Raw genomic sequence first — 23,110 nt, 5'->3', positions numbered from 1 at the left:
TTCGGCGCCGGGAGCGGGTGGGGCAGGGCCGAGGCGGGCAGGGCGGCCGGGGGGCGCCGGGAGGGGGCGGCGAAGGGGGGGCGGCGGCGGCGGCGGGAGGTGGGGCGGGCGGCGGGGAGGGGGCGCCGAGGCGGGGCGGGGGGCGCGGGGCAGCGCCTCGTTCGGCTCTGGTGCGCGCGCCGCCATGGCGCTCGGGCCGGGGGCACGCGGCGCTTGGCGGCCACCCGGGGACCGAAACGGCCCTTCAGGTGGGGTCGCGCCCCCGCCCGCGCCGAGGGAGGCCGCCGTGCCGTGCCAGGAAAGCACCGAGCGGCTCCGGAGAGTAAATCGCTGCGGGCGGCCCCCTTAATTGGAAGCAGCTCGTGTGGAGCTTTGTCTCTGAGCGCGGCCCAGAACGTCGGTTAACGCCGTATTGTGTTGCTTTTTTTTTTTTTTTTTTTTTTTTTTTTTTTTTTTTTTCTCCCTTGAATTGCGATTTGCTCGCGGCGCGGGGACGCTGCGCTCGCTGTGCCTGCGCTGCATTGGATCCCAGCTCTGCGGCGGGACGGCCTGGCCGGGCAGCTGCGGGGTGGCGCCGCGGGGCCGGTGTCGCCGGTCCGGTGTCGCCTTCGGGTTCCGGCTGGGGCGGGCGGCGAGAGCTAAAAGGACGGGATAAAAAGGGCGCCGGGGGCCGTGCTGCCCCGGGTTGAAGACTGTCGCTCTCCGCGCTCGGTCTCGAAGACCGTGAAGCGCATAAGCGCGCACCCGGGGCGGTTTTACGGCGCTCTAAGTATTGCGGCTCGAGTTCCGTTCAGCATCTCCTCGTTCGGAGCTAGCAGCATTGCTGGCTGTGAAGCTGAGCCCGGCTGCAGCGTCGCGGTGGAGCAGAGATGTGCCCGGCACCGGGCGTTCCACCGGCCGTGCTGTGCGGGGCTCCTGTGCACACTTTGCATCTGGCTGGGCTTTGTGGGTGAGGTGGAAACTCAGGTAAAACACGCTCGTGAAATACGGACGGCAGTGCTGTAGCAGAACTGAAATGCGAAGCTTGTGTCACTAACTCTAGGGAGTGAAAAGACTTCTCGTGGGCAGCACAGGTGTATCTATGTCTGTCCTTGGTACCTGTGCGTGTCTCGGGCAGGGGGTCACAGGTTGGTGCTGTGCAGAACACGGAATGTTTTGCTGTGTGTTGCTGGTCTGCTCCTTTTGGCCACCTCTTTAATTTCTTTGTTCCGCTGTGAGTGCCAAAAATCAAAACGTTAGCAATCTTGTAGCCAGTTTTGTGAGAAAACATTTAAGAAACACGTGCAAAAAGGTTTCAACTTCAGGCTTTGTTTTAATAGCAGACACTTATTTTAGTTTAGGAAACTACTATAATTTTATCTAGTGGTTTTTTTGTTTGTTTTTTGTTTGTTTTTTCCCAAAGTCACTAATTTGAATGTGTTGGTTTGAAGAAATGATGTTAGCATTTTACCTAAAAATATTACACTATTGCTTTTGTTTCTGTAAAATTTAATACCCCTTTTTCTTGATATCTTGATATTTTCTTGATATTTGTGTCTCCACCTGAAGAAATACCTGTATACCAAGCAGTCTGTTTGTAAGTGTGTCACTGGCTGCTGACAGCACAGGTTTTTACATTTATGCGCACCTTTTAAATGGGTTTCTTTTATTTGAATTTGATCACGGGCTGTTTGAAAAATTATATTTTAGAACTATAAAATTATTTCTTAGCTAGAAAACCAGTCACTGTTTCTTGTACCAATTGAAAAGACTAGGAAAGGATTCTTTTGGTAATTAGGCAAATACTTTTTTTTTTTTTTTGCCAGTTTATTAAAAATTAGATTCTGTTTAGTCTAAAAACACAAGGAAAGTCAGTGTGCTTGAGCTTTGAAGACAGAGCTGCAAAGGAAGAGTGGCTCAGTGTTAGGTGTGCTTGTATTACTGCAGCCTTCCCTTTCCCTGTCCCGCCGCTGCTCCACTTGGCAGCGGGCTGCTCGCACCTCTGGGCACTGGAGGTCACCGTGGAGCCTGGAGCTCCCCTTCGTAGTGCTCACACCTGTGCTTATGTCATGGAGTTGGTCAGGTTAATGCTGGCGTCTAGATGGCAGTTTTTCTAAGTGTTGCACAAACATTTGTAAACAGGCATATAGGCAAGTAAGCGCTGTGGGCTTCACTTCTATGTTGACTTTGCATCAGGCTCTTCTGTATCTCTTCATGCAGACTGTTAGTATTTCGTTCTGATTTCATGCTCTGATTTGTTTTCATTTTCTTTTTTAGTGGAGTCTGCAACTTTTTATAAAGTAAGAAGTGTATGTGGACATTCAGGGAGAAATTAGTATCCGTGAGAAGATTTAGCGGATTAGGAAGAGCAACTAACGTCCCGTGCTTACTCTTTGATGTTAAAATGCTGCGTGTGCTACTTATATTTGAACTATCTTCCATGGTTATGTCAGGGACATGGCAATGGAAAGATGTCCTTTGGTTTGCCAGCATTTCCTAGCTCTTAAATTCCGTAGTTGCTGCTTCATATGATAGATTATTGGGCTTTTAGCCTTCAAAGCAGCTGTTTTTATAAGTACACTACTGCTGTCTGACACAGTGTATGAATGTATTTCGTTTGGTAATGCCAGGTAAAATCATGTGAATCAATAATAATAAAATGAATGTTGATTTGCTTAAGCCATTTTGTTGTTAGAATTCTGTCACTTTGTTTTACTTTTTTTTTTTTTTTTTCCCCCCGCTGTGTCACAGATGTTCCCCTTTTGCCCCTTTTTTGCCATGGCGAATTTTGATGAGTTTTGAAAGTATTGTTTCACAGAGAGTTTTATTCTTTTTGGTTTCTTTATCTTTGTGGTCACTCTGCATTGCATGCTTTATGATATGTTCACATTAAATCCAAGATACTTCAGTAGGCTGCTTTGTGTGACAGTCTTTTGTTGGTGGTAGGAGACAGTTTTGAGAACAAGAAGGTCTTGGCTCTTGGTGTCTGTAATTCAGCTGAAATTATATTTTTCTGAGGCTGGACTGCTGTGCTCTTAAGATTTCCTGTGTGTAATACTTAATTTTTTCATAGGTGATAATTGTAAAGCAATAATCATCTGATGAAAGTGAGTTCATAATAGCAAAGCATCACATCTATGTTTTGTTGGTAGTAAAAAATTGCTGCTGTTTTTTAGATACACTTTCCAGCATTTTAGCTTTTTAAATAAGTTTTTTTTTCTCCCCCAGTGTGTTATGCTTATGATTGCCTCATGGGCACGCAGAGGGTGCACGTGTTGCTGGGCTGGATGGTGTGGTGCCCCGGACTGATTTCTGTCAAAGAGCACTGCACATCAAAGGCAGGAATAGATAAGTGGAACTAAAATTGTTTTCAAAATAGAAATGGTGAGTTCTGATTCATTAAAGAATCTCTGCAGCACAAACCTCTGTTCAGTGCATGTGTTTCTGTACGTCTGGAGTTGTTCTTGCAATGTGCATGAAGTGTGCAAAAATAATATTAACATAGATTTAACGAAACATGTGGTTATTGTCATCTTGGGTTTTGGTTCAGTTCAGTTGAACGTCCAGTGCATTTGTTTTGGCACTGAAGGCTCGCTGTGCTCTGAGACTGGAGGGTGGTTGGTAATGAAATTCTTGGCTTAATGAGTAGAAGCAAGCAAAACTTAGTGTGTGATTGGCACGTTTGTTATTGAAGCAACTTCCCTGGAAATTAATTAAAGAGGTTAGTGCTGCTTCCTAAAAAATAAAGTAAAAATAAATCAGAAGGGGTGTTTTTCAGCTTCTGATGCGCATTCTGTGTTTGGAGCCTCTGTGAACCTCTTAATAGCAGTTGGCAGGAAAAGAGGTTGAATACCATGTCAGAGCATTTCTAGTCTGCAAAACCAGTCTAGCCATCTGTTTCTCACCTCTTGATAAATATTTAAAGCAGGAGTTTTGCTGAGGGCTTTTGAGCCCTTAGATTTTATAAGTTTAAGAAAATAGCTACTGAAGATTTAATGACGCTGTTGTTGTGAGCTCCTTGGGGCCAGAAGCACATCATCTTTTATAATTAAGAAATGACTGACATCGTAGAGTACTGTTTCAGAAATTAGTTACATTTGACCAAAGAAAGATCAAAGTATAATTGATGATGTGCTCTTTCTAATCATCCCTTAAACTTCATCTATTCCATGCCTACCACAGACTTCTATTTATTAAATAGTAAATTATGTCTGTTGCAGCAGTAGATTTTCGAAGCTGTTACTTTTATTGTTTCTTATGCTTTCAATGCTCTTGTTTTTCAATAATCTATTTGTGTAGAAGATGATAAGTTGTATGGTTATTTTGTCTAATCTTTAATGTCACCAAATTACAACGTCACAGATTAAATGGAAAATATCAACAGAATGTAAGTAAGAAAAAATTGACTTAAAAAAATAACTGTTATATTGTGTATCTGTTCTGATAGTTTCTGGTTGGAAAACTGGTTTTTAATGTAACTGAAGGTTTTAGTTTGTGTTTTAAGAACAATTTGATACTGAGAAACCTTTCTGTGTGGTTATGTAGTCACTGGATTGTTAGGACTGCTAATTTGTTTTAGCAGCTAAAAAGAACCCAGGCCATTGAAAATAGTTCTACATTGCAGACCATGTTCTATGAGGAAATTCTTTTGTGGTTTTGAATCTTAATGTTTCACAAACTGGTTTTCCAATGCGGTAACGTGTTCTGTGTTTAAGATGATACTCTGTTTAATATGTAGATGCTATGAGATGAAACTTGTTGTGTTACTCAGATTTCTTCTTGAATCCAAAGGATGCAAGCAGTTCTCCCATTGAATTCAGTGCTCTTGTTCTCGTGGTCTGTAAGTGTGTGCAAGGAAAGTGTCTTGTGGCTGAATACCAAATGGTACCATTTCCAGATGCATGAGAGGGACGTGCGTTTCCTCTGCCATGGGTGAGGTACTGTGAGGTACTGCGTAACCTCTGTGAGGTGACAGTGTGTTTCACAAGGAGGTTGTGCAGCTTATCTTCTTCTTGTGAAGACCTCTGTGATTTCCAAGTGGGAACTTATGTAAGGGTTGAATGGCTGGTTATTGAATGTGTGGTTACCTCAGGCTCTGGAATGAAAACAATTGTATCGAGTTTTAGTTAGAAATAATATTTATCTTTATTTTTCCAGCAATTGTCTGGTTCCTAAACATCTGACCTTTTTACTGGTTTTTCCAGGAAGGGGTGAGTCACTGTCTTGAGACTTTATCAGTTTGGCTTTCGTGTTGAACATGCTTTAATTTAAGGAAGCATACATGTTTGCACCCTCGAGTATCTGTTTAGATAGCTTTTTTTTCACTTTTAAAAACTGTTTATCATCTGATACCTATTTAAGTGGCACATTTTTTTTATTTATGGCCTCATTTCTACATGTACTGGGAGATATAAATGCTCCTCAAGGAAATTTTTACAAGCATACTTGGGACTTCTTTTTTAGAACCTATGCAGTATCCTTATTCATAGCACGAATTATGAAAGTTGCCTGTATCATAAATCCAAATGCCAGCAGTTTGATTTCCTCAGTGAGAATGGCAGGAGGTTGTTTGAAATTACAAGATTTTTTTATCTCAGCCAAGCAGCAGATTTCTTTAAAGACTGTACCTGGCAGAACAGTGCCTGCAACAAGATTGCTTGGAGCCACAAGTCCGTCAGAACTTGAGGTGGGCAAAAGCATGGATAGAGACAAGGCTGTTATCAGTGTGTTCAGGTTGCTCTTCTTGGTGAGGAGTGACCAGGTAGGTCTGAGTTAGGCTTTGAACAGTTTGCACATAGATACTCGGAAGCAGAAGGTTTGTATTAATGCTTCTGTAGAGTTGTCAGTGGTGCTATAGACACACCGAAATAAAGTGTAGTGCCATGGGAAAATGTTGCAAGTTTGTGTATTTAAATTAATTTGTATACTGGATCAATCTAGGTGAGACTCTTATTAATATTGTGGGTAAGTGCTTCAGTTCTTAAACTTACTGAGCAGTTTTTTTAGCATGCTTGGTGAAGCCAATAATTGAGTAATGCAGTAATGGTTTTACGGAGGGAAAGTCTTCAGCACGTTTCAGATTAAGTGTTCGTTGTTTGTAGCACACATGCATACTTTTCCAGCAGCTTGAATTCTTTTTGGTAGAAAAAGAATCCCCAAAGTCCAAATGTGATCAGCTTTTTCCTTGTGTTGGTGAACAAATTGTTCAGTGAAAGCTGAAATTCCAATCAGCTTGTTTCATTTTGCCTCTAGTGACTTTACATACCCCAGCCTCAGAGCTCTCTTGGCAGAACGCTTTATAGGTTCATCCTCAGAAGTGTGTCAGTGTTTCAGCTGGATGGAAGGAGAAGGGGGAAAAAAAAAGTGTATAAAGCAGGAGGATTTCATTAAAATGCTGACCCTTTACACGGACTTTGTTCATAGAATTATCTACAATAGAATTGTTAGTCTGGGTTGCTTTTTCTTTTCCCACTACAGGCTTTGTTGTAAGAAGAGCAGTAGCCATATAGTATTTCTTGCTAGGTGATGAGAACAGCTTTAATTTCCAGTGTAATTATTTTTCTGGTTTTTTTTATTATTGATACTCTTAGCACTGAAATTTGAAGTCTTGCTCCTTGATATTTTCTTTGGTCAGAACTCGTCTTCTGCCCTGTAACTAAAAAGGGCATTTAGCAGCTTTGACTGCTTGCTGGAATTGTGCTTTGCACGTTTATGCAGTGTTGTGTTACGTCTTTCAGAGGAGAAATGTCATCTTGAAAAGCCTTTGAAACCTGAATTTTTCTTGGGCTTTACTGTGGACCTCTTGTGGTAGTCTCGGGCAGGTAAACTTATTTTCTATCTGTTAATTAGGTGGTAAAGCTGGAATAAAGTTTGTTTGCATTAAATTATTATTGCAACAATATCTTCATTTATATAATACTTCAAAGTTATTTAATGTGTAAGTACAAAATAATACAATGTTTTTAAATGTCGTAAGCAAAACCAAAAAGCAGCAAATTCTAGTAACTTCCTCCTTGTTCTTATTTGCCAGACTGCCTATGTGAAGTAACCCTTTAAAACTCTTCATTGTAAAGCATAATTCCCTCTTAGCTACCTACCTAGCTTTTGTCCAAAAAAGCTGTGTCTATTTTGAAAGAAATGTATTTGCAGTATTTGATCAGACGTCACTTGGATGGGTAACACCTGCTGTACACTGACAAGAAAGTTCACCATTTATCATGGTACTTATTCACGTAATGCTTACTCTCGCAAAGAGTTTGCTCAGGAGGCAGGTACAGAAGATGTAGTGCAGCATGCTTTTTTTATAGTTCCATGTTAGATGAAGAATATTTTTTCAGCATTGTGCAATGAAATGGCATCCGCTTGATTGGAGTTTAGAATATTAACTGTGTGTTGAAGAGCTTCTGAAATACAACAGCAGTTGCATTGGACGGTCAAGAGGCAGTCTTCATTTTTTGCAGTATTTATGGGAACCAGATATGTGTGAAGGTGGTGAGGTGATGACCTGAGAGACCTCTCAGGTCTTTATCCCAGCATTTGATTTTTGGTATCTGTGCCTGATTCAGGCGAATGTGACAACCTCTCTCTGTAAACTCTGGTTTTGCAAAGTGACTGAAGGAGTTGAAATGTGGGGAATATACTTGCTCATTTATTTTCCCCAGCTGCTTAATTATTATTTTTTTTTTTTATCCAAAGAAGCTAAAAAACCTGTTATTTTTCCAATGATGTTTTCAAGTAGTTATTTGATCTAGGTGGCATTAGGGTGTTTTTGTCACTAGGAGTAGGAAAATAACTGACGTGTGAACCAAAGACATTATCTTTGCTGTGCTACAGTTTGATTTCTCTGCAGTAGAGGAATATTCAGGTGCAGAAAATTTTAACATCTAGTGTCCAAGATTTTTTTTTCTATTGTAAATATATAAGTTGCTCCCGTTTTAGCTACCAGTTACAACGTTTCATTGTCTTCAATTTTTTTTTTTTTTGCTACCTACCTGAAGTCATTCACCCTTAGAGAAATATTTAGGATGTCTGACATTTTTAAACAATACTTGAAGTGTGTTTAATCTTGTTTGCTTACTTCACAGAATCACAGAATAGCCAGGGTTGAAAGGGACATCAAGGATCATGAATCTCCAACCCCCCTGCCACATGCATGGCCACCAACCTCCCCATTTAATACCAGACCAGGCTGCCCAGGGCCCATCCAATCTGGCCTTGAACACCTCCAGGGACGGTGCATCCACGACCTTTCAGGGCAGCCTGTTCCAGCACCTCACCACTCTCTCTGTAAAGAACTTCCCCCTGACATCCAACCTAAATTTTCCCTCCCTCAATTTAAAACCATTTCCCCTTGTCCTGCAGTTATCTACCTTTTCAAAGAGTTGATTCCGCTCCTGTTTGTAGGCTTCCTTTAGGTATTGAAATGCTGCAGTGAGGTCACCCTGCAGCCTTCTTTTCTCCAGGCTGAACAAGCCCAGCTCCTTCAGCCTGTCTTCATAGGGGAGGTGCTCCAGTCCCCTGATCATCTTTGTGGCTCTCCTCTGGACCCTCTCCAACAGCTCCGTGTCCTGTACTGGGGGCTCTAGACCTGGACACAGTACTCCAGATGGGGCCTCACAAGAGCAGAGTAGAGGGAGACAATCACCTCCCTGTCCTTGCTGCCCACTCCTGTTCTGATGGAGGCCACCCCTCTTCTGATGGAAAGAAGGCATCTTACTTGATGCCTAGAGCCATCAGTGACACAGTGGATTTGAGTTGTGCTGTGTTCCACAGACGCACAGAGCTTCCCCATCCCCAGTAGGGTTACTGTTGAGTTCCGGCAGACGATGGTTCAGTTACTGGTCACGCCAAGTGACAGAGCAGGACTAGATGCTGTGCAGCACAGTGGACACTGATCTCAGGATAGAAAGCAGGTGCACAAGTTAAAGAGTTAAAGGTTAAGCCCCTACTTTATAAGAGCTGCAATGGAATAAAGTGTAATTGCTGTCAAGAGATTGTACATATTATCTGGATTTTAATAAAACGTGTTTTATCTTAGTTTTTCCCTGAAAATGAGTTCAAATCCATGATTAGTAAATGAAATGCTCAATGAAGGTCCATTAAAGAGTGATTAAAAAAAAAAAAAAAATGTAGTTCTGAAGAATCAAGAGTTCCCACCCCTCCCTTAGTTCTGCTTTTATTTAGATACTAATAGTGCTGATACTTGCTTGCACCATTGTTTGTTCTTTTTATCAACAAAAGTCTTGCAGGATCAGTGGAACACCTGGCTAGTTTTGAAAGTAAGAAATGTATATAAGGAACTTCTCAGAGCAGAGGAACTTTTTAAAAACTTTTTGAAACCTACTTTTTTAGGAGAGGGGATGATTGGAAAGCTAATGAATCCTGAAGATGCTATAGTGATTTTGCAATAATAATGGAGTCTTCCAGGTGATCTAACAGAAGGGTCTTTCATTTTTTCCCTCTTGCCCAGCCCCCAAAATGTGCTTCTGTGATAAAATATGCAATATATTCTGAGCTACCGCTTTGCATCTGAGTTTCTTGGCTGTACCATAGGTTGTGGTTGTTGCATTGCACTATTTAAATAGACAAAAATTGCTGATGTTTTATTATTTTTGTTAATTATTGTGGGATCTCATTTCAGGCTTATGAGCTTTGATTGTTAGAAGCTGTGATTTAGTAGAATGTAGATATAAGTTGGTACTTGGAATTTCTGTGATGAAAATTGTGCTTTCTAAGTATTCATAATTAACCTCATTTAATTAAAAGTTTATCTTAATAGTTGTGTTGTGTACTGTCTGCGGAAGTCATTAGACAGTAGGCAGTGACATTTGAGATCCATTCAGTATGATCAAGAAGGTGCTTATCTCTTTGGAGGAGAGAAAGAAAAAAGTGAACTTCCTGTTGAAAGGGAAAATGAGAAAAATTAGTTTCTTGAAGAAAAATAGTAACTTAGGACAACCCAATTGCTTCATAAATTATGCAAGAGAACTGTATGGTATATAGTAACGTGAAATTTCAAATAGAAGTGTCTCCGTTTGAGTCTAGCTAAGGAATTTTATCAAGTCTTCAGTGTGATACTCAAATATTTATTCCTGTAGCCAGAGGTGTGGTGGTCTGATTTAGTCTTTAGGTTGAGACTAAGGAATTAAGGGCTGGGTGTTATTTGTTTTGTTTTGTTTGATTGCTTCTCGTTTTGTAAAGGTGGTGAGGCTTCTCCTCCCCCTGAAGTACTGCATTCATAGAACCTGAATTACTTTATCTCCCCAGGTTTGCGACACTATTAAGTAGTTTGTTCCTGATGGTGATCTCTAGTAACAAAAGTAACTTCTTTCTAAAATGACTTCTTAAAAAAGTTTTTCCTTTGCTACTGGTACTGCGTAGTTTGATGATCTGTTTCCCAGAACGGTCGTGCAGTTCTTCAGGGCAGCAGCCTGGCACTTGAGAGGCTTCATTCCCCGAGTTTCACTTTTATCTTTTGCATTCCTGAAATGGAAAAAGTGAGATCTGAGCAGCTGTGCATTGTAAGAGGCTGTAGCGAGAAGATGTGTCCTATTGGTGGACTGTGGTTGGAGCCCAGTAAATCAGTGAATTGGCTCTGTGTGTTAAAAGCGCCCCATAAGTACAACCAGAAGCAACGGCAGGCCAGTGGTGCTTTCTGCTCTCTGTTTTTGTGGCTGGTAGTGCTTTCAGTTACTTTGACTCTCAGGCGTTATCACCGAATGTCACTGAAATTGCAGTAATGGAAGTTATTTTCTTAGAGGTTTAAAATAATTTATTGGCAATCAGATACTGGTGGTATTTATGCTTAGTGATTGGTAGATAAAATATTTTTCTGTATCTGTCTGGTTTATACTGTGGGTCTGTAATTGTGGGCTGCATAAGGAATACATCTGACTTTTAATGAAATGCTTTACCATTTTTGAGAAACTATATAATCAACGAGATGTTATAATACTGAATGGACAACATTCATGCTTTCTTTTCAGTAATGAGATAAAATGGATTACCAGTGCTTCAAACACAAGTTTCGTTCAATTTTAATTCTGAAAGAGGAGCTGTTGTTAATTCTCTGAACAGACTTAAGATGGGAGTGATGCTTTTACTTTTATCTATGCTGGATGCTGGGGAACTGAAAACAATTGATTTCTAACAGAGACCCAATATGTAATTACTTCTTATCATCTTGGTAAACTCTTCCTAGTACTTTGTACTTAGCATTCTAGACTTCTGTCATGCAGACCATCAGACTTAAGTCAAACCTGAAGCCTGTGGCTTTCTTGACTGCTTTACTTTATTAGGTCTATGGAAAGAAGGCTTCATTTTTTTTTTTGCTGGCTTCTGTTCCTCTGTGGAAAGAGGATCATGCTCTTGTATCTCCAGGTTAGTCTAACAGTTGTTTGGATGCCATGTATAATAGTTAGGAACTAGGAGCAGTCATTCTGATAAGAAAACGGTGTAGCTTTTCGCTATGCCACGTCTTCCTTCTCTTGCACAATACAGTGCATTCTCAAACTTGATAGTAATGTCAGTAAATACAGGGTAGGTGCCTTATCAGAAATTCATTTTGCCTTATGTCTATTGTGGAATACTTCCTTTTCAGTTTTAAACTTGAAGGAGTGATTCATGCGTATTTTAAACCTTCTGTAAAGTTATGGCTTGGTGACTGTTGGGATGATGTAATACAAAGGAAAGACAGAAGAGCACTTGTGGGCTTTGTTTGTCCTAAAGCAGTCAATGCAAAACAGCTTTCATACGGTGTCAGGTTTTCTTTTTCCTTAAGTACATGAATTGCCCAGTCAGGTACGTGCTCTAAAAATACATAGCAAAAAAGGCTCCTTGCTCTCTAAGTCTGTAATTTCAAACAGGATGCATTTTTTTGAAGTACTTGACCCATTTCTTGCAGTTACTTACAATTGATTTCAGTTATCTCAGAATAGTAGAGCATATAGTTAACTACAACTTTTCTTGTGTGGTTGTTTTTGAGCTGTATTTTATAGAGACCTGATGAGAGCACGTGGAAAGTAAAAGTTTAAGTTCTCGTGCCACACGATAAAGAGTTTCAGGAATTTCTTAAGGTTGTATCTTTGGTATATCAGTATTGTGTGCCATAGGATAAGCTAGTGCTGTAGGGCTTATACAAAGAAATGGCACCTAATGTATTCAGCGCTTTTTCTTACTGTGAAATTCTGTTCTTTTTCCTGAAAACAATTTCTTTTTGTCTTCATTTGTTAAAAGTACTTAACACTTCATTTGCCGTGTTTTTTCCTTTGTTTGTAGCCTGTTTTCCAGGCTACCCTCTTATGCTATTTTCATTTATAATCTTTTCTATCTTCAGAGTTACCAATTTTATCTCCTCGTTAGCATTAACTTTTGCTTTATGAGGAATGTAGAGTGCAGCAAAGAGCCTGATAAGTCAATGACGAAGTAGTTCTGTGAAGCTGGGTATAACAAGGTCTAAATTGGGTGTACTGCATGCTCTCCGATGTGTGCAGTTTTCTTTTGGTGTTTGTGTGAGCTGAGGTGTATTTTCTGTATTCTATACCATAAATCACCTGTTGCATCTTAAAGTGTTGTTAGCAGAGGCTTTCAGTGTTAATGTTTCAAAGTCTTTCAAAATTAGCAGTTCCAGATGAGGAACGTTTGAATATCCATCGCTATTTTTTTTTAAAGTGGGAGGAATGGTAGACATATTCATAAGGTGCTTAATTGTGCGGTTTACGAATTTATTTTTTTTACTTTAATCCTGGAGTACAATATATGAAAGACATTCCCGGTAATGCTTTAATTAATACTGACACAGGAGGTAGTAGGTCTCATCAGATTACATTCATGTGCCTGGAAACGGTTTACTGTTTCAGCTGCAGGTAGTTTATTTTAATTGTATTTGGTGTGCTGTTACCTTACATCTATACTTGGAATTCTTCATTATATCCTGAGGTTAACAGTTCAGTTTATTGTTGAGTTTGGAAACCTTGACGAGATGTTTGCAGTTGTCATGAGTAACAAACTTTGAATCTAAATGCTTCATATAGGCTTAGTTAAAGGGAGGATTAAGATATTCAGTTTTTGTATCTCAGCATGGTGTTAAAAGATTGGATGAAACTAGCCATGCTGACAGCTGAGAATCATAGCTGTTTAGTTAAATTATTTGAAAATTATTTTAAACCTTGTTCAGTGTATTTCGATATATAATCTTCCAACTATTTTAAATATGTAGTATTTTGATGAGGTTCATGGAGATGATAGCTCCAAATAAAGTACGTAACGGTGTTGTGCTCCTTTGCCAGAATGCTGTGCAGCTGTCTTTGAGCTCTTTTCTTGGGATTTCCTTACTTCCTTTTCAAGACATTCTCTTTGGGAAAAAATGGGTCCTGGAGACTGTCTTTAACTTCCCATTCTATGCTAAAGATGTCCTGAACTCAGGTACTGACATAGATAAGAAAATGTCAAATTCCATCTTACTCTGTTTTTATTTGTTTGATCTTCTGAAAAGATAAGCATGGTTTTTGTACAATGATTTGCAATGAACTACAAAATCAATTGTGTATTAGGGAAAAGTAATTTGCATTCTTTTTCCTCTACAAATCCTGATGTATTTTTTCATTACAAACTCAGGCTTTAATCAGTGGGTTGAAAATGTTTTTGCTAGGATGTAACATGTTATGGCTCCTCAGATAACGAAACATCAATTTTCAGTGTTTTTGTTGTCGTTTGTTTGAAACCAAGGTCCTTCAGTAAGGAGTTACCATTTTATAGGAGTCTGTTTAGAAGTGCTGTAATTCATAGTGATTGTGTTGGTCTGCATTAGGATTATGAGCTGTACCTAGAAGATATTGTTGAGCACTGTTTTGTTGTTGTATTGTTTCTGATTTGGTAATACGGAAAAGTTATTAGGAGAGAGACCTACTGATCATTTACTTTTTTTTTTGTGGATGCAGAACAAGCTGCTTTGCACGAAGTATAGAGTTAATTTCAGTGCTTAAAGCATTGCAATTAGATGGCTTTTTCAAAGTGTGTGTTTTAAAAACCGTAGTAGGTGAGGGATTTAATCATCTTCTAATCTTGTATGTAAAACTTAACCTGAGAAGTGATGAGAGGGGAAAAAATGACCAAGGTGTTTGCTTCAGCCACAGTACCTGCGTTTGATGCTTATTTATACTTTTTAGTTATCTACTGTATTTCAGTATCCTTGTATTTCTCTTAGTTTATATAGGAAGGGAATAACAGCAGAAGACAGGCTCCTGCTGAAGTACTTTTTAATTTCTACTTTGGCTGTTTTTTTGGTCTTTCAAAAATAAATTGACTCTTCAAAAAGGAATGAACGCCATCTGGTGTCGCTGTTGCCAGATGTGGCCTCATCATTCCATGTTTACTTCATAGAACTGTAGAATAATTTGGGTTAGGGATCTTAAAGATCATCTAGTTCCAAGGCCTGCCTTGGGGGCTGGCCCTGGGTGCCTGCAGGGCTGGGGCACCCACAGCTCCTCTGGGATGCGCCAGAGCCTCACTGCCCTCTGAATAAAGGATTTCCTCCTAACACCTACTCCAGATCTCCTCTGTTTCTGTGTAAAACCATTCCTCTGGAAGTCTCACTTCTGGCCTGAAAGCAGTTGCTTCAGGAAACGTTTGTCTCCTGCACTGATCGTGCTGTAGATTTGCTTACTTTCAGTATTGATCTCCCACAGCTTTGTGGAATATGCTTTACTGATGTAATTGTTATGCTAGGTGACAGAAATGGAATGAAATCAAGATGTTTCCAGTCAGCGTTTTGTATTTATATTAGACTGAGAAATGTAGCTGTGACAGTTTGTAAACATGTGGGGTTTTTTCTGAGTACCCTGAGGTTTGTGCTCTACTTTTGTGTATGCAACTTCAGTGTCTAAATATGCTGTAGTGGAGTTTTTCCCTGTTTTAAAAACATGGGTCTTCTAACAGAATACGTGTGTTTGCAGTTACATTATGTCACTGATCACATTCCATGAAATTTAAGGTATTTGACAAGGAAAAACAATAGCTTGTTAACCTGGAAGGGGCATAGCATTTGTATTATTTGATCTCATAAAATACATTGACACTACAGTTTTTTGTGGATAATCTTAATAATGTATTTTGTGTAATATAGTTTCCTGAAGTCTCTTACAGTGAAGCGTGAAGGAACGATGCATTATGTTTTCTGGGCTTATATCCTAAAAACCTGGAGTTAAATTGATACGCAACAGAATCATCTTACGTTGTAACGTTAGTTATCTGAATTAGATAACTAACTATCTAATAACTAACTAACTGTAACGTTAGTTATCTGAATTAGGGGAAGCTGAAAAATTCCAAGCTTCTAAAGATGCCAGTAGTGACATCTGTTTTTAATTTAAATTCTTTATTCAGTTATGTTAATGTTATGCAAATTTTGCTTTAAAAGCAGTAAGTGCAGTAGCTTCCCGTGTGAAATAGGATATACATGGGTGGTGGGTTGTTTGTTTTGCAGGGTTTCTCTTTGTCTGAAAAAATATTTAAAAGAAGATAGGAAGGCTGTAATTTACTGCCCTGTGTGTCTCCTGTTAAGTATGTGCATCTGGTTTTAAAGTCAAGTTTGAGAAACACTTCCTGTTGTTTTCAAAGATATTCATGAAGGGAAAAAGGTGTGGCTTCTCTGTTCTTCCTTTTGAACGCTGGAACATTCACAGGTGATTCTAAAGGGGAAATTCACCTCAGGACGGGGTGTTGAAGAGAAAATTCCCCTTCTCTGTCCAGCTGGCGAGTTAGCAGCCTGGTCTCCTGGTTCTGCCAGCTGTTTGCCTCGCTGGTCCTCGGTGATGTCTGATCTTCTGAAGTACTGCTGTGCCTGCTCCCATTGGAGGGAGGCGGGTCTGCTCCGAGCTGGGTCTGTAGAGATTAATTCTCTTAATGTTTGCAGCCTTTCATAAACAACAAAAGGCTAATAACTGTTAAGAAAAAAATTGAAGAAGTGGTCAGAACTGTTAAAGGGGTATCTTACTCTGATTTAGAAGAGCAAAGATTTACTGACAGTCTATTTAGTACGCTTGTAAGTTCTGCATATGAGGAGCAGCAAAGGAAAAGTGTATGCTTTCCTCTTAATACTGATGCATACTCATATTGGACTTCCAACACCTTGTATTCTAGCGGTGTTCACTGACTTACAATGTATCCATGATGGGAATTGTGACATTAGTTGAAACAGTCTCCACTGTGCTAAATTAGGAGTTGCTGTTTGGATCTCTTGTGCCTCAGTTTTGAGAGATTGATGTTTGCCTGAAGCCACAATATTCAGGATGTTGGCTGAGGATTTTAATCACATTTCTTGTGAAAAGTGACCTGAAAGTTAATGTCAGGATGTGTTCACTTTGTTTCTGTGTTACAAATTTTATGTTAGGTGTTCATAGTTATTCTACAAACTACTGTTCAGGGATAGTGCCCTGAAAGGTACTTAAAGGAATTGGTGAGTCAGGATTAACATTCCAAACAAGCTGTACCTTTGTTAAAAATCTGAGGTATCCAGCGTGATAAAACATAAACCAAACAATTTATTTCTATTTATTCCACTGAGGTAAGACTTAAATGTTCAACTTCAAATGCAGAGCACATCAGATTGATTCTTCTGCATGGGATTTATGTACCCTACTTGATATACACTATCTGGTTTTTATGTCAGTTAAAAATTTTATTTTCAGAACTTTCTAAGTAGCTGAACAGCAAGTAAATGTAAGGAAGTGATACTTGGATTACAGGGAAGTTGATACTCTTTCCCTTTTTTTCCCCCCTACCCCAGCTGGCAGAAAGTACTTCCTTGTTTTAAATTTGCATCACTTGTTATCACTATAGTCTTGGCTCTTACTGACTTGAGAACTACAACTCCAAGTTATATGCAAGGTAGTAGTTATTTTACCCATGTCAAAATTTGAGTTTAGTAAAGCTTTCGCTAAGTAGCGTGAACTGGATTTCATGATAGTACAGTTGAATGAGCATAAATAAATACAGCTTGTGCAGAGTGGTGTGTGTATGTGTAAGGGATGGAGCTTCCCTGGTGAGTAATGAATGTGTCCTGCAAAGCAGTGTTAGGCAGCTGCATTGCAACACTGCGAGCAGCAAAGCTGGTGAAGCTTTTCTTCTGAATTTAAGATGTGGGGCACCTGGGTATTTTGTAACAATAATCTCATTACAGAACATATAGCTTGACCCTGTTGTCTCCTCTGTACTTCTCCCCTTGCCTATTTAATTGCAGGCTAATTACCTCCTCTTTTCAGAGAACAGTTTCTGTTTGTAACATCTATACCACTTCTTTCTTTTCTTGAGTACACAGTCCTAAATTCACTCCTTACTGTGCTGGGAAAAAGCAGTAGGTCTTCAGCTTGTTAGATGCTGGGCCAGGCTGGCCAGAGCAGGAACTTAGGAACTTCTCTGACGAAGCTGATAACTGCTAAGATCTCTTTGCTGCTTCCACAAGACTTTAGAAAACTGATACTTTTGAATGCGAGATTAGTTCTGTAGGTCACATATACAAGAACTGGAAAGCATGAGGGACTGCCTGCTCATTTGGCCTTCTAGGGGATATGTTTTTAATAACATTGTTGAAGTATGTATAATTTTTAGAGAGGTATTTGTTAGTTTTAAATTTTAAGTTTTCGATAGTTTCATCAGTGGCGCTTAGGAATATGCTAGAATGTTCATGTTGTATGCTGAGGTTAGAACCACATAACAACCTTTTCTAATTGAGGAACAAAATGATTTTTTACACAATTTTTGAAAAGTAAGAATCTTGCGGTGTAGTTTTCCAAGTCAGATATTTGCTTATTTTTCAGGTTGTTTACAGGCTAACATTAATCATGTGGTAAGCATGCTGGTTTTGTACAGCACTGCTTCACCTGAGACCTCGTGTGGCTGTTGGTCATGTAGGAAGTTCAGAATTGTGCTGCTCCACTGATGCAGAGCCACAATGCTTTATACTCTGTTTTATTCCAGTCTTGCTGTAAAGGTGGGATTTTCTCCTTGTCCTTCTTACAATGAGCAACAGCATCTCTAGGCGTTGTATAAACAGTAATATGTTTTTACTGTGATGTATTATTTCACATTTGGTTAATTTATAGTTAAACTTAGAAGTCTTTCTGGTTCCTGTTACAAGTGACATAACCAGGACTAAAATCTACTTATGCTTCTGTCTACTAGTACCATTCAACCACTCAGGTGTCTGCTTTCAAGTGGACTACTGGTAAGCTCAGGAAGAATTAAGGTTTTCTTCTTTTATGTTTAGATGCTGATATAGTAAGCACATTATTCACTTGACACGAAGATGCCTGTGCATTAAGAAGAACTTGAGATGTGATTCACAGGCTGGACAAATAGCAGTGTTTGTTGAGGAACTCTGGCAGCTTGTTCCTTTGTTCTCTTTTATTAATGTTGGTTTTCAGTGTCTCTTCTGTGGGCTAGGACAGTCAGTTTGCTGTGCTGGCAGAAAACTAATGCTATTAATATCTAATCGTTAGTCCAGCGGATATAGTCAGTGGCACAGGTGACCTGGAGTGCATAGCTGTAATCTGGAATGCCAAATAGTGTCTTCAAGTGGAGTGCTGTGAGATGGCTGAGCGAATTCAGCAGCTCTTTGCTTCTGAAAGAGGTGGTTTGACTCTCTGCAGAAGTACTTCAGTAATTCCTTGGATTCTAACTTACTCCACCTTGAAATTGGTGTCAGTGTTTGTACTTCCAAATGTGAACAGTCTTGTAGTACCGTAATACTGTCTGTATTTACCTACTTGTCTTTCAGTTGATCTCCAAATGCAGAACGTAGTTTTCTTCCAGTTCTGACTGCTCATTTCAAAAGTAGCCACAGATATTTCTTCTCCTTTTCTGTCTGATAGATGCCTGTCCCGTCCTAGAAAGTGGCGGCCAGGAGTCCATCATGCGTGTGAAGTTGCTGACAGCCAAACAAGGCATCCCTGCCTGGAAGACCTGACAGGAGAGAGTTCCCAATGCAGTTATTTTGTTGCTGGTCTGAGGAGATCTTTGCAGGGAAAAGCACAGACTTAGACTGCTATCTAAGTCTGTAGGACCAGATGACATGCATCTCAGGGTCCTCAAGGAGCTGGCTGATGTGGTTGTGAATTCCATCGTGTTTGAAAAGACATGGCTGTCAAGTCCCAGTGACTGGGGAAAAAACTTGTAACGATATTTAGTCTTTAAATTTGCTAACAGCCACATTTCTTGTACTCTCCTAACTTCAGTGCATAAATATTTTTAGAGAGGAATGAAGTATAATTTGCAGGTTAGTCTGTTTGGAAGCTACTGTGCAGAACTTGTAAAGAGCAGAAAAGAAGGACACTTTATATTTTGTTTTCTATAAGCTCTTTGTTAGTTTTTAGATTTAAAACTAACAGGAAGTTTAAAAAAAATAAACTAGTGTTTAGCTGGAAGTAGTTCTAGTCTGCCTGATAAAAGGAAGCAGATTGCAGTTGCAAAAGAAAAGACGACGAGAAGACCAAGTAGATAATTATAAAAGGAAGCGGGCAGGAAGAGAAGTGTTAATGAGTTCAGCCAGTAAAATAGAAGAGTTGTTATACTGAGAGAAAAGGAAGCAGGAATGTGTAAAGATAGAGACAAAAGGAAAAGGGGAAAAAAAAAAAGGCACAGAAGGGGTTTCAAAGATCAGAAAATCTGAAATGTGTTGTCCAAATTAGATTACTGTCGCATTCTCTCTAACTAAAATATAATTTTATAGTCTAATTTGTGCTGAAGACAAGTGGGGAAAGGGACACAAAGCTATGTTGGTAACTTGTCATTAATAGGTCATGGTTTCCATAACTTCTAATACAGCAAGTCAGGTAGTTCTTTGCACAAACAATGCAAGTTAAAAAAGAATAAATAAATAATAAATTGACCTTTAGTAATCTCATTGATGTAAAATGTTGACCAGCTTGAGCTTAACACCTTCATTAAAAATAATAAGAAAAGCAAGCTGCAGTGTTTCATACAAATACCATCTATTTCAAGGGAGGGGGGAGGGATGTGATAATATGTGAAGTAGTTGCTTTGTAATTTAGCTTAAAACATTTAACTACTTGAGTGCATTTGAGACTCTTGTCTTCTATGGTACTGTGGATGCAGGAAGGAAAGTTCATTTGAGAAACTCTCATGGGTATAAATTCAGTAAACAATATTAGACTGAGTTATATAATCAGCCCCAGTTTCTCAGTTGGATTACTTTAGACTTGCAGTTTTGTGGATTATTAATTTGTTGCTTTTCCTAAAGCAGTATAAAATAAAGCATTTCTATCTGGAGCTGCACTGGGGATTTTTTTGATAGCAAATGGTTTTGGGGCTGTTTGTTTTTTGACTTGAATCTCATTCCATGCTCTGAAGCTCTCCTTATGGAATCTCATTGGTCCATAGTCTGTATTTCCTTACGTTAGACTTGTAGAAGTGCTAAGAATCGAGGTATCTAAATGCAGAATTGAGCTTTTAAGCTCTTGCTGACTGACTTGGAAGTTTAGGCTAGCCATGCTAGACAGCCAGGAGAACAAACCACTGGAAAAAAGCCTAATCCTTTGTCAGTGTCCAAAACTACAAATACGATCGCTTATTTGTCACTGTAGACTAAAATTGTGATGTTTGATATTAAGTTATGGAAATACTGATGTACAGTCGAGTCAGAAGAATAAAATGATGGTAGCGTACATGTGAAGTGAGATGATTTTGAATAAGATGTCTTGCTAAATGTGTTTTAGAGGGATTGTGGATTTAATTATTGTTAATTGAGATAGGTTGTCTAAACTTTTAAGTTGATGCAGTTTTGTGTCTGAAATGATTCCTGAGACTTAGAACTGAGTTGTCTGGAGATCATCTACATGGGAATCAGGGAAGATAATGCACATTTAGATGTTAATCTAAAATAACTAAATAAATGAGTTTTTTGGAAAGGAATAATTTAGTAAAACTCTTTTATTTAGCTATTTACTTATTTTACAGAATTTGCTACCACAGTTTTAGCTCTTAATGCATGTATAGCTGCTGTCCAGTACCAGTGGATGTTGAGAGCGTTAGCTGTTTAAAAATTGCAGACTGGGCTAACATATTTTATTTGAAATTCTTCTTATGCAAGAACAGTGGCTGGACTGGCTAGAGATTGCTTTTGGGTGAGGAAAGGTAAGGCTTTTATGCAGTTGCATTCCCTCAGTGTTCATTGCTCCAAAGAGAAAGAGTTCTCCTCCCCCCCCCTAATTTTTTTATGACTCTTGAGGTTTGCTTGGGGAAAAAAACAAATGTCCATAAGAGTTGGGGAGCAATTCCTGCATTCATCCTGAGAAATTATGTTTTTGTTTTTGGTGCAAATATGATTTAGCTCAGCTTTTTGTCTTGATCGTTCACTGCTATTGTCACATTCCCTGGTATCTGTAGCAATGTGATAAGTTAAGAACCGCGTAACTAAAAGTAATAGCAGCATTCATCTGTTGTTCCAGTAAATAATCTGGAAGTAAAAATTAGGAAGGTAACACTTGTTTTGAAATAATCTTTATTGACCTACTACAGATTTTCTTGAAGTCTTGGATTTGTTTGCAGCAACTTGAACTGCAGTCTGATTTTTGAGTGGGCAGCACTTCTGGCCACCATCCATTAGCTGAAGTTAATTAGTTTCATAATAGTCAGCTGCAGTTTTAATTTAATTTAATTTTATTTATTTATTTTTTACAAAAAAAAAACTACTTACTCAGCTGTTAAGGGTGGTGGGGTGTTACTGGACAAGCAGTAATTTGTTTGCTTTGTAATACTGTTAAAAAAATACTTTCCTATCAAAGTAGTAGCTAGCCAGATCTCATAGGATGTATTCTTTTCTTCCGTAATTTTCCTTTACTGATCTTTAGTTAATGCTGTTTTCACATTTCTTCAAAGGAGCAGGATGTATTAATGCAGTGACATGTACACTTATGGATGTATGAAACTGTTTATTTATGAAAGATCGAGGCATATATTCTCTTGCATGCATTTGGTTCACTTTCTCCTCTGTACAATGTTGGCTTTTTTTTTTTTCCTCCATTCAAGATACTTCTTGGCTTGGTTTGTATGTTAGTGCATAATTTGACTTCCTCTTTAGCAGTACAGAATATCTTCTGCTTGTGCTCCTGGATGAGAAGGAAGCCTTTGGCTGAATTGAGGCCCAGAGCTTAAACGTGGATGCTACTTGAGAAGCTGAAAGGACCGTGAATAAATTTGTGACCCTATATCAGTTTGAAGGCCTTGGAGCACATCGCCATTCTTAGCTGGACTCTACTACTACACCCAGTATAGTATGCTATCATCCAGTGCAGTGGTATGTGTGCTGTATAGTCCAGATTTGACGCCTTCTGACTTCATCTGTTTGGATTGATGAAAGATGGACTGTGTGGGCAACATTTTCCTAGCAGCGATGCTGTCATAGCAGCCGTGAAACATTGCTGGTGCAGATTTTTAGGAGCGTGGCATGCAGGTTCTTGTTCATCACTGGCAAAAATGCATAGCTAGTGGTGGTGGCTATGTTGGAAACTAATGTTTTGTAGTTGAGAATATGCTCTGCCAAATAGTGTTGTTGGGCTCTTTGTTGTAGTTTTGTGGAAACAAATAGGAGGCATTACTTTTGGATTGACCTATGTACTTCCTGAAAGTATTAATTTTAGGCATTATATTGTACGCTTTGTTCTATGATAATGCATAATATAATTGGTAACCAATAAAAGACAGCAAGCAAACTGGCCTTGTGAAGCTGTTTCAGAAGAGAACATACAGGTGCTACCTTTGCCCCTTCCAGCAAAATGTGGACTAATGGCCCACCGAGTCAGGGTTTCCATTGCGTATCTACCAGATCATTAATGCATTCATGAGTAATTCTGTAGGCATCAGTAATGGTGGAGGAGCTGCACTAATGTATGATATGTAAATCAGATAAAAAAAAAGATATGTAAAGAGTGGTGAAGATAAGCAGTGGGTTTCAAGTGTTGAGCCCTGCATTGACGCAACTGTCTTTTTCATTTCATTCTCATTGTCTAATGTATGTTCTATGTGTGTTCCTCATATTGAGAGGGAACTCGTTCTTTCTTCCCTTCAGGGCCTATGGTGTAATCCTACAAAATTGTCTTTGCTCAGAGCCTACTGCTTA

General features: G+C 39.3%; 1 protein-coding gene across 3 annotated transcripts in view; it reads left to right on the top strand.

The window, feature by feature from the left end:
- Positions 1 to 23,110, top strand: part of FNBP1L (formin binding protein 1 like) — a 52,129-nt gene that overhangs the window by 589 nt on the left and 28,430 nt on the right. The window lies entirely within an intron of this gene.

Source organism: Meleagris gallopavo, chromosome 10 (genome assembly GCF_905368555.1).
Source record: "Meleagris gallopavo chromosome 10, MGAL_WU_HG_1.1, whole genome shotgun sequence".
NCBI classification, from domain to species: Eukaryota; Metazoa; Chordata; class Aves; order Galliformes; family Phasianidae; genus Meleagris; species Meleagris gallopavo.
Note: the sequence above shows the minus strand (reverse complement) of the source record. Positions and strands in the feature narration are given on the sequence as shown.